This window comes from Podarcis melisellensis (assembly GCF_964234715.1).
Source record: "Podarcis melisellensis genome assembly, chromosome: 10".
Lineage (NCBI taxonomy): Eukaryota > Metazoa > Chordata > Lepidosauria > Squamata > Lacertidae > Podarcis > Podarcis melisellensis.
In genome coordinates, this window is record NC_138542.1 from 24,556,837 (window position 1) to 24,569,489 (window position 12,653).

The following is a 12,653-nucleotide window of genomic DNA, read 5'->3' on the forward strand; positions in this document are numbered from 1 at the left end:
AGAGGCATTCTGATCAGTCACCTAAGTTCCTAGCAGATATACATGTTGACTCCAAGATTTGCCTCTCAAGATTTGACACCAATCACAGGCCTGGGGTCAATACCAGGCACCCTTGGACAATTGCTGGCACCCTAGATAGATAAAATCTTTATTTGCATCAGCCACTAGCCATAGCGGGGACACAGGTGGTGCTGTGGGTTAAACCACAGAGCCTAGGACTTGCTGATCAGAAGGTCGGCGGTTCGAATCCCTGCGATGGGGTGAGCTCCCGTTGCTCGGTCCCTGCTCCTGCCAACCTAGCAGTTCGAAAGCACGTTAAAGTGCAAAGAGATAAATAGGTACCATTCCGGTGGGAAGGTAAACGGCGTTTCCGTGCGCTGCTCTGGTTCGCCAGAAGCGGCTTAGTCATGCTGACCACATGACCCAGAAGCTGTACACCGGCTCCCTCAGACAATAAAGCGAGATGAGCGCAGCAACCCCAGAGTCAGCCACGACTGGACCTAATGATCAGGGGTCCCTTTACCCTTTACCTTTACTAGCCATAGCAATGCTGGCACCCTAGTTCTCCAATGGGGCCCACTGGTGCTGATGCCTGTTCTGAGACCCTGCCTTACCAAATGGCAGTGGTGGGCAGTTGGCAATGACACACGTTTGCCCTAGAGAAACACCAGTTCTTTTTGTTGCCACGCTGCACTGGGATTGGCTTAGCGTGTTGTGTGAATGAGGCCAGAGGCCCATGATCTTGAGCAGGTGCACCCAGAAGTGCTTATTGTTTTGCACATCACAGCCCAGTGCCAAGCCGTAGGTTCCTTTGGCATTAACATGAGACCCACGTGAAACACGTTCAAAGCCAAGGTGTCCACACCCTTTTCAAATTATACCCACCCCACCTTCGTTTTTGCATTTGATCAGACATCCCAATTCGTTTCTTAAAAATAGATAAATATTGTCTCGCTCCCTAGGCTTCCATTGCAGCCTGCAGAGAATTTAATTCAGTCTCATGTGTATCAGCCACCTGATGGGGGTTTCAGAGGCTTCTGCAGCACTCTCCAGCTGTGATCCTATTTTATTAAAAAGAAGTGGGGGAGAAAGAGATTGGGCTCATCTTTACAGGGAAATTAACTTCTGATGGCAGCATGCTTTCCAATTACATCTTGCTTTCCTGTGAGATCAGGTGATGACATGAGTTATTTCTGATGCTCAGTAAATTGTAAGCATGTTTGGCCTTCCCACCCAGATGCCTCAATCCCGCATGGGTGGAAAAATCTTCTGCAATTAATGCATATGTTAACGATTGTTCAACACTGCAAGTCCCATTGATGCGGATGGGCGGGGTGGAGACTCTAGTTGTGGGCAACCAGAGCTGGATCAGAGCTACAGTCTGTAGTGAATGTGTGTTTGAATGTGACGCCATATTTCCAAACCACAGGTTTTTCAGGGATGGTGCCGCAGCTGTGGGATTCCTTCTGGCAATAGCATTATTTAGTTTCCTAAATCAACCACAACCACCACTGACCTGAGGTTCCTAAAAAATGTCAGGGCATTCACACATCCAGTATTCAAAAGACTATGGTTGATTCAATATAATAAATCTGATAACACTATAGCCCCACAACTCCTTCTCCTTCTCCTTCTTATGTAAACCAAACTGTATGTCCAATGTCCAATGCTTTACTCTTCCCTTTTTAAGAACTTTGCAAGGTGCTTTTATAGGGACATCTGTGGTTTTATAGGGACATCTGTGCTTTTATAGGGACATCTGTGGTGCTTTTATAGGGACATCTGTGGTTTAACCCACAGAGCCTAGGACTTGCTGATCAGAAGGTCGGCGGTTTGAATCCCTGCAACGGGGTGAGCTCCCATTGCTCACTCCCTGTTCCTGCCAACCTAGCAGTTCAAAAGCATGTCAAAGTGCAAGTAGATAAATAGGTACTGCTCCAGCGGGAAGGTAAACGGTGTTTCCATGTGCTGCTCTGGTTCGCCAGAAGCGGCTTAGTCATGCTGGCCACATGACCCAGAAGCTGTACGCCGGCTCCCTCGGCCAATGAAGCGAGATGAGCGCCGCAACCCCAGTCGGTCACAACTGGACCTAATGATCAGGGGTCCCTTTACCTTTACCTTTAAGGTGCTTTTGCCAGTACCCTTTGGTCTTTTCTGCAATTAATTTTTTTTTACTATATTTATTATTTCTGTATTTTATAATTTCAAACAGTTCCTCTTTTATACATTGCTTTCAATTGCTGAATTTTTCTTAATTAATTAAAAAGTTATAGAAAATGAAATGCCAGGGCAGAATAAGGTGGTGGGCAGATTCAGTGTGGTATAGTGGTTAGAGTTTCAGACTGTTGACTAGGGAGACCCAGGTTCAGATCCTAACTCAGCCACAAAGGTCATGGAGTGAATTTTGCCCCCCCCCCCAGCCTCACCTCCTTCACAGGGTTGTTGTGAATTGGAGGGACAGAGAACTATGTACAGCATGCTGCCATGGGACATCTATAACATATAAATAAATGTTCCAAGCTTCTATGTGTAGAAGTAATAGTAGTAAAAAAAAATATTTAAAAAATGAAAGGGAGTTGTCACAAACCAACAAACAACAAAGCTAAGATGATGTCCTCAGAATCATGGATTCTCCACATGCAAGGAGGGTCTCTCAGTTTGCTCTCTCTGCCGGCTTTCAAGCCTCCATAGCAGGAGTGCAGAACCCTTTTCAGCGAATGGCGACATTCACTTCTCCTCAACCATTGGTAGGCAGGACCAGAGGCAAAAGTGGGAAGAGCAACAAATGCTACTCTAACAGGTGGCTCATTTCTTCACATTTACACATCCTCCTTTATCTTCCATCCAGGCCAGCATTATTAGAGGTCAAGGACACATTCTAGGCAGGCAGAAACACTCAACGAGGGTGTGAAGCAAGGCTGGTGAGCAGTGCCAGATTTAGGTTTGATGAGGCCCTAAGTTACTGAAGGTAATGGGGCCCTTGAGATGTCCAGCTATCCTTTGAAAACAACAAATTGTCACTGTTTTTGTGTTGAATATATGCTATATGGTAATTTATGGACCTAATAGGTATCTAAAGCCATTTGCACATAACAAAATATGTATTTTATCAAAGTAATTGTTGAACTGAAATACAATTAAGAAGTATATTAATTTTGTTGTTGTTTAGTCACTTAGTCGTGTCCGACTCTTCGTGACCCCATAATTATTGAGCTCTAACTTAAAATGATGTAGGTTTTATGTTATTTGTTTTTTATCTTATATTTTGGAAATGTACATCCAGTTGTTTCAAAAATATTTGGGGCCCCCCAAGAAAATGAGTCCCTAAGCTATAGCTTGTTTAGCTTATAGTAAATCTGGCACTGCTAGTGAGGGGTGGGGCTTAGTGGGGAGGGGAGGGGTTGCCTTGTGGGCCAGAAAGAGAGAGCTATTTTTAAAGCCAGCCTTTCCAGACATGTGGAATCATAGAACTGTCGAGTTGCAAGGGGCCCTGAGGATCACCTAGTCCAACCTCCTGCAGTGCAGGAAAATGCAGTTGTGTGAATGCTGACATGTATTTAAATCTGGCTTTTACCTTAAAAAAAACCCACCGTTTTAAATAGTCATTTTAACTGCTTTTTTGCTGATAATTTTGTTGTTTTATTCTTTTTGCAAACCGCTTTGGGGTTTTATTACAATCAAGCGGTGTATAAACCTTATGAAGTAAATAAATTAAGTAATAATAATAATAATAATGCTTCCTACAACATAGGAGGTAAATCTACCCCCCCCTCCTTCTCTGCTGGCCCTGGGAATGTGCATGAGTGAACAAGCATTGCTGCATGGTGGCGCTTGCAACAGGACACTTATGCGTGCTTCTTATATACCCATCAAACTATCTTTCTCCTTCTCAGGGTTCTGTTGAATTCAGTACAGGTAACTGAAAGTAAGCGGGAATAGGATTCATAGCCCCAATCCGTCAATGAATCCGGCTGGGGAATCCTTAAAACCAAGGGCTGCTGCTGAAGCTGTCCTGCCATTCTTTCCCGGGGGGGGGGGGGGAGGGAGAGAGAGAGAGAGAGAGAGAGAACACAATGTTCAAAAAGAAAACCTTGAAAAGAAGTAAATGGTAAAGCCAGACTTGAAAGGGAAGTGCATGAGGAAACAAGGACCTGGCAGGGAGCCTTGTTCCAACAGAAGAGTCTAACAAACAGCTCTCCAGTTTGTTCCTCTTTCCCGGTTGTTTTCCTAAGCAGTTTTCGGGCTCTGGAAGACTGCTTTGGAGAACAACCTAGGGTCGAGGCAAATGGTATACACAGTGCTCCTCATTCCTGAGTGCCGTCACAGGACTTGTTGAAGTGGCCCAGCAATCCACTGGTTGCATAATTGAAGCTTTTTAAAAAAGTGCATGCATTTTTATGCTCGGTCCGAGGTATACACTCTATAATTGTAATGATTGTTAACCACAAGTGCATAAGAAACCTTTTCTACTTACATGAAACTATTGTGCTTCATCCAATTTTAGGTTGTTGATAACACACTGCATTCCAGTGTTTTCTGTGTTTCACCGGTCATTCCCCACCCCCGGCCTGGTTTATGGAGATTTCTCCCTCATTAAAAATGCAGTTACAGCACCAGTCTGTTCAGTCTGGACTTACAATGCACTATTGGGTTGCTGTGTCTTTAATTAGAAGCTTCCTTCTTTTGGCTTCTGTCCTAGAATTACTTCTTGTTCAATATGGCATCGGCCAAGCTGGGGAACTGACTCTTTAATTGTCCCTTCATTATTCAGTTCCTTTTTTCCACTGTAGGAGAGGGGGGAAAGGGGGCCTTTAATCACTGGTGTTGGCTTTTCAATTAATAAGCCTATTGGCTTGAGTTTTCTGAAGTTTAGCTTACTCAGAAAACGATTGGGTTGGAGGAACATGTTCACTCCTCCAGATACTTTTAAAATAAGTATCCTTTTGCATTGAGCATTCTTAGGTGAACCATCAACAAATGAGAATGGAGAAGGGAACTCATATATTCAGTTACCTTATTTCCTCTATTGAACGAACTCCTGTTCTTGGGCCATCTGGCTGCAGAAGCACCTGTGAGATTAATAACATACCAGCTCTGCCATGTGTACAGTCACTGTTAGCTTAGTAGTTGAGTCTAATTTGATGCCAACTGTGTCTGGGCAAGATGTTAAGAGAGTCATCTGGCTGAATAGGTAGGAGGTCTTTGTTATTTACAATTGAATTCAGGCAGTGAGGAAACTGACAGGACACTGTGACCTGCGCACAGCAGTGTGTCCCATGGCACTCCCATGTGGAAGGGTGAAGTATGCCCTTAAAGGGTATCTTTGTGTACACACACATGTACGCAGTACAGCTGCATGTACAAGGTGCCAATCCTTTCCCCATAAATAGGAGTGCTGCTTTTCCAAAACCATCAGTGAAACCATGCTCCCAATACTGGTTTTGCCTCTGTCATCAGTCTCCTGTTTTCAACAGTCAAGAGTAGACCTTGGCTACAGCTCATAGTTAGCGGGTGGGGAGCTTAACCATGAGCCTGGGTTCCGACAACACGCTAAGCCAAACCTTCATTTACCTCAGTGTGGCGTGCAATAAAAAAAGTCTGGGGAGGAGCTAAGTGGCTGTGTGCGCTTTGCAAGGCCCCATTAAGCCACAACTACCATAGGAGCCAACTCCTAGGGGTTGGGGTCCCTTCAGCCCCTCCAATAAAATATTTGAGCCCCCCCATTGATGGGCATTACCATTCAAATGGTGTGTGTGCACCGCTTCATGAGATCCATTATGCAGGGCGGAGTTTCCCTGTCTCTCTCTCCCTACCCCCCAATATTTTATTTGAGTTGGCTCCCCTGAGAACTACCATGTCATATGGATTGGCATGGCCAAACTTGGCCCTCCAGCTGTTTTGGGACTACAATTCCCATCATCCCTGACCACTGGTCCTGTTAGCTAGGGATGATGGGAGTTGTAGTCCCAAAACAGCTGGAGAGCCAAGTTTGGCCATGCCTGGATTGGCCAAATGTGTGTTACTTCATCTACTTAAAATGGCCATATGAGACCCTCCTCTTTCCTATGGTAATTGTGTGCTGCTTGACTTGCTTCAACAGGTGGCAAGTCTGCAACTCAACCAGGACCAACCGCCATTTTGTTTTCCTCTCCCAGGAGGCAGATGTAACACAGCCAGACCTCGCCCCACAGCAAGGATCAACTGCCATTTGGGCACACAGTTTTCCAGAACTATTTCCTACAATGGTGTTAGTGAGTGCCTGGATTGCCTTATTTCCCCTCCCACTTCCTTCCTTGACCCATTCCGCCTTTTGTATCATGTCTATTCATTGTAAGCAATGAATATAAATGAGTGCATTGGCATAGAGGCTATATATAAATGCAACCAAAAAGCGGCAAAATGCCTACAATTAAATACTCATTAGCTTCTGTGAACTAGGCAGATTTGAAATAACTATTTTAAACAATGTGGCCTGTTATTGCTTTAATATATACATATACATATATATATAAAACTTATATTTAATCCATGTGTAAGATGTTTTTGCTGCAACAAAAGATATGCTCATATATGTCTATTACCCAGGAATTGCTGTTTGCAACCAAACCAGAAAGGGGGAGGTGATAAATAGCTGGAACAATTTAGCTCTTGTTGAAATAGGAATGTTCCAATTCCTATTTCAATAGCCATTTTTATGTTATAGCCATATTTATTCCTCTTCACCTGGGATTTTTACCTGAGGAAAATGGCAAAAAAGTCCCATTGATTTCCATGGAAACAAGCTCAGAAACTCTCTATTTATGTAAATGGTCTCTAATGTTCATATTTACTCTTAAGCACAAATATAAAATAGTTCTCTGGTGCCAGCTCTTTCGTAATCTATTCTCTCCCTCAGCCCTTTGATGATCACCTTTAATTAGTAACAGTGCAATCCTATACATGTTTACTCAGCTCCAGGCAGGTGTATAGGATTTCAGCTTCAGGAAGAATGCCTGACAAAAAGTAGGCAATGCATTAAATATCATCTCTTGTTTCACAACCATTTATAGCTTGCTCCTTGAACAGTTGCACTTAAATTTGGTACTCTTTTAGTTTGCCGCTCTTGGAAGCAAAATAGCAGTGCCTGTCAAGGCACCCCTTTTCATTTCTTCTTTCACGTCTGCAGCATTTGACTTAGCAAAAGCACCACCTCCCTCTGTATGGCTTTTCTGAGGGGGTGGCTTCTGTTAGGGTATTAAATGGCAGCAATGGATGTAGGAAACCTGTGGCACTATGCCCGTTATCAAACTAGGTAATTTTCTGTTACTTGTCACAGGTGCCAACAACCATTTTTAAAGAGGAACAAATGTGAACATCCCCCAAAGGTTGCCTGAAGTTCATTAATCAGGAAATAACGACTAGGTGACAGGCAGTTGCGCTACAATTTCTTTATAACTGCTCAGTAATTACTCACTGGGTTTGTGGAAGTTGCCATCAATTTGTCATGAGCCAGCTGCCTCAGGCCACTATTGTACACATATCTGCACAGGCAGACGTAAGTCAGCAGTTCTCTGCACAGCCACAATGATGGAACCAGAGGCATTTTCATGACAAGATTAAGGGTTAACCAATGCTTTCCTGGTGTGTGTGTGTGTGTGTGTGTGTGTGTGTGTGTGTGTGGCAAGTTGCACCAAGAAATCACAAATGCCATGATCACAATGAAGTGTTCAGGTTGACCAAATTGTGTAACGGTCCTTGCTTTGCATAATTCTGATCGCATTTAAAAAAAGAAATTCCACACACTCCTGGCTTTCTCTTTATTGCACACAAGTGAGCTTGTCATGAACACATCAAACTACAGGCAACTCCCCATTTATGCGGGGTTTACATTCCAAGGCATCACGTGTTTAAGTGAAATCACGTATACAGTGGTACCTCGGCTTACAGATGCTTCAGGTTACAGACTCCGCTAACCCAGAAATAGTACCTCGGGTTAAGAACTTTGCTTCAGGATGAGAACAGAAATCGTGCTCCGGCGGCACAGCAGCAGCGGGAGGCCCCATTAGCTAAAATGGTGCTTCAGGTTAAGAACAGTTTCAGGTTAAGAACGGACCTCCAGAACGAATTAAGTTCTTAACCCGAGGTACCACTGTATTTGAAATACCGTTGAAAAGCCTGCAAACATCCTATTCCACTCTTGCCTCATCCCTTCTTTGTGACATCTTTGGGTCCTCCCCCAAGGGAGCATCCTTCCCTACTCAGCAGTAGCAAGTCCACAAACCACTGTGCTCAACTTCAGGGACCACTATTCAAAAGTAAAATGTTATAAAAAGAATGATAAATGAACACACAAGAAAACAATGCTGTCTCCTCCTTGGGGGAGAAGATGGGCCTATTTAGGCAGCAGGTATCCCCTGCTGCCTAAATATGTGTTTTTATGATGCAAATAATGAACCAACTTCAACTGGAAAATAAGCCAAGGTTCTGATGTGGGGCAGCCCATTTGCTAATTCATGGAGGAAAGCTGTCTGGCACAATTCTAGACCTCTGCCATTATTTTGGGAACACCTTCTAAGAATTAAAGGAGAGCAAAATGTCAAGATGCCTTCATTGGTATGACACACTTGGGGTGGCCTTTAATAATTTCTCTACTGATGTTTCAGCAGAATATCTTCAATTACAATGAAGGCAGTTGAAACCATGTAGTCTAGATGGGTAGTCATGTGTGTCTCGTTGCTCTGGATTTCTAGGGCTCATACTTCTTGTTTCTTTTTGCTCAAGGATACTCAGCAATGGTTGATTTGTCAAGATAACTTGTTCCAATTTGTGGTGATCATAGATGACTAATATCTTGTTTTCACACCTGCCTGCTTATATCAACCACATCTCTGCATATGAATTCTCACCTTAAGCTTTTGTGTCATCTTTCCTGCTTTAAAGGTCAACGATCCCACCAAAGTCGGGGTCTTTTACTTTATTCTTTAGAGCTGTTAGCATGGTTGCAAATTCTTTTCCTTGCAAAACAAACCCAGTGTAGTAAAAAAAAAGTGTGTGCTCAAAACTGTTCCTATGGTAATTTATATGGTTAAACTAAAACGGTTTGAGAACTTGTCGACATTTTCCATATAACCATCAGTGATACCTTGTGATGATGTTCCTACCTTTTTTATATCAGTCATATCATTTCAACTAGGGAAGAGGAACTTGTGGACTTCCAGGTGTTCTCAGACTGACCCCTGGCCATTCTGATTGGGGTTGGTGGGAGTTGCAGTCCAACATCTGGAAGCCTACAGGTAAGCCACCGTGACATAATTATATAGGCTTCTGATCGTGCTCCTTCTGGGGTAATTTGTCTACCTTTGGTCCCCACCCTGCACTCAGCTCTCACCTGTGACTCCTAGAAGCTGTCAGCATGTGACAGCAGCCACACCCTGGGGACAGCTTTGGTTGGCTCCCTAAACCAGTTGAGGGTAGCCGATGGGCTCAGGAGTGCAATACCTCAAGGACCGCCCCTTTCCATATGAACCTACCTGGACCCTGAGATCATCTTCTGAGGTCCTCCTTCGTGTGCCTCCTCCTTGAGAGGTCCAGGGGGTGGCAATACGAGAATGGGCCTTCTCTGCAGTGGCTCCCCACCTGTGGAATTCTCTCCCCAGGGAAGTTCGTATGGCACCTTCATTATACACCTTTAGGCACCAGGCAAAAATGTTCCTTTTAACCAGGCCTTTGGTTGATCTGTTTGACATCCTATACCTTTCTAAAATGTGGCTTTTTTTGGTGTTATTGGGTTGTTTTTATTCTGATTATATATCTTGTGATCTTTTCTGTGAACTGCCCCGAGACCTCCAGGTATAGGACGGTATATAAACATAAACATAAACAACAACAACAACAATAATAATAACAACAATAATAAATAAAATAAAAAACCCTTCTTGAGTTAGGAACTTCCCCTACATGGGAAGATGGGCGGGCTCAGGTGGATTGAGCGGAAGATGCCAATGGTCAAAAGGGCAGTTTTGATTTTAGAACCCTCCACAATCACGATGTGGCTGTAGCATGGCAGCAATGCAACAAGTAACATGTCTGCTCTTTCAACTGTCACTGAATTTTATTGCATTCATTTCTTTCATGGTGCATTTTTCTCCCAAAACTCTGTAAGTTTTTCACTGTATTATTCTAGTTTTTTTTCTCCCTCCAGCAGGTTACTAGATTAGTATCCATAAGTACATAAAATACCATTTTCCAGTATGTCCAAGGAATGGATTTGTCAGCTCTGCCTAGGCAACCTGGTTCTTGCCCAAACATGAGATTCCATCCCTAAGGCAACGGGGGTGGGAACATGCTGTAGCTTTCCAATCCTCAAGTTTAAGCTTGATATTAAACTAATATCTAAGTCCTTTCATGTACAAACAGCTTTCTTGAAAACCAGATGGCAAAGTCACCTTTGGCTTGACTACTTCCAGCATCCTCACAGAATGATTATATCATTACTTGCTGCTGCCGTGTTAAGAACTATTTATTCATTTATAGTACTTATACCCCACTTTAGAGCGCCCAAACATTCTTACAGCAACTTACTACTAGGGGGGCCACCTATTAACAAAAAATATTTCCACAATTTAAAAAAAAAATCAGACTCAAAAGTGGAGCACAGGAACAGATAGTACATGATGATGATAGCATTATTCAGGTGGCAGTTTTGGGCCACTGTGCTTGGTCACCACCTAACAGACAGCAGCTCCTAGCAAAGGCAGAGAGACCTGAGTAACCAGAACCCACTCAGCCTGTAATAAAGGCAAATCTTCCCTTCCAGCATTGGACTGAAGTTACTGGTAAAAATGACAGTCCTAGCTCCTGCTTCTACCTCCACCAAGCTTCTGTTTATTGACTTACCTGACCAAGTTGCCTCTCTCCCCTTGCCTGCTTTATGGTGGGATTTTGTAACCACTCAGTGGTAGAACTGTAGCAGAATATCACTTTGCAGATTTCCCAAAATGTGGTGTTTGTGGACTCCCTCATGCGCTAAAGGCAATGCAACCACCAGTTCTCCTCTTTCACATGGCATGGGAGCAACTACACATTTCCAAGTTGCAGTATTGTAAAGAATACCAATATTATGCCTGGTAGATAAAACAGAAGAATAACCATCTAGAAATAATTTCACGGACTGGATGAGGAAAGAAGTCTGCACCTTGAGTTACGACAATGCACTCCACATTCATAGAAAATAAAAAACCCCAGTGCTTGTCTCCCATGGGAGACGGTGGGCTTCCCTTCCTTGGAGGTTTTTTTGGGCAGAGGTTGGATGGCCATCTGTCTTGGATGCTTTAGTTGAGATTCCTGCATTGCAGGGGGGGTGGACTAGATGGCCCTCAGGGTCCCTTACACGCTACAATTCTATGATTCCATGAAACACAAGATAGCGGAGAATGAAAACACTGAAGCTCAGTCACAGACCATCTTTCCAAAACCTGCTATTTGCTGTTTTAAAAGTATTAAAAAAGAACCCTGGAGATGTCAGGGGCTGAGCATGGAAGTTCTGCATGCAAAGGATGTGCTCTGCTGCCACTGAGCTTTGATCCCATCCCCTTGAGTATAGATAGCACCGAAGAGTTGGTGTTTTTTTAAAAAAAAGTATTGTTCTTTTCTTTGAAGTCTTCGCTTTTCTCTGAAGTTGGCTTCCTCCTTTCCTGCCGTACAGTATATAAAACCATCTCTTGCTGCAAAATGCATTCACCATCCATTCATTTTGGATGTTATCTGTGTTCCAGAGAATCCCTCCTAAAAAAACCCCCAACAAAAACAAAACAAAAACCCTGGTATGTTTCCTTAGCTGTGGACATGCAACATGGGGGAGCTATAAATTAATCTGCTTAAGCTTTTGTCTTGCATATTTCTAAGATACAGTTTGTTACAGAGGTTTACCTGTGTGCTTATCCATCCTGTATTTTTAGCTATTGGTTTGGCACAGTAAGACCCTGAAACAAGTGTAATACCAGCAAAATAACACATCAACAGAACACCCAACTAAAAACAAATATACAGCTAAGCGGTAATATGAACGCCACAAGAATACAGGAAACCAGAAGCATTCTATTTTTGCCCAGTTCAAAATCATATCAAAGCATCAAATGTCTTGGCATGGCTTCTCAAGAAAAAGAACAACAGAGAGGGAACTTTGCAGAGAAGTCTAAAGCCTGGAGCTACAACTGAAAAGGCCCTATTCTATGTCTTCGCCCATCGCACCTTAGGCAGCAGAGGAGCATCTCCCCTGCTGGAAACCTGAGTATTTGGGTATGTTGCTAGACTCAAGGAAAAATTCTGATCCAATTTTTATTTTTACCATATTTCTTAATTAAATAAGAATTTTACAGATCTAGAACACCCCATGAGCCTCTCACTAACACTACAAGAACATCCTCCAACCCATCTTCTTAAAATTCATAATCTCTGGAGCACAAGATGTGACAGAGAGAGGGCAGGGGCAATAGCACAGTATCCATAGGAATACTGTGGCTAATTCCTGTGTACTGTCTGCTATGAACAGAAGTGGTGCTCTGTGTTTGAACTTACGTTTCTTTCCTGTTACCTAATCTTTTTAACAAGAGATACCAAAGATTGAACTTTCTGCACACAAAGCATGTGGTCTAACCCTGAACTATTGAGCCAAG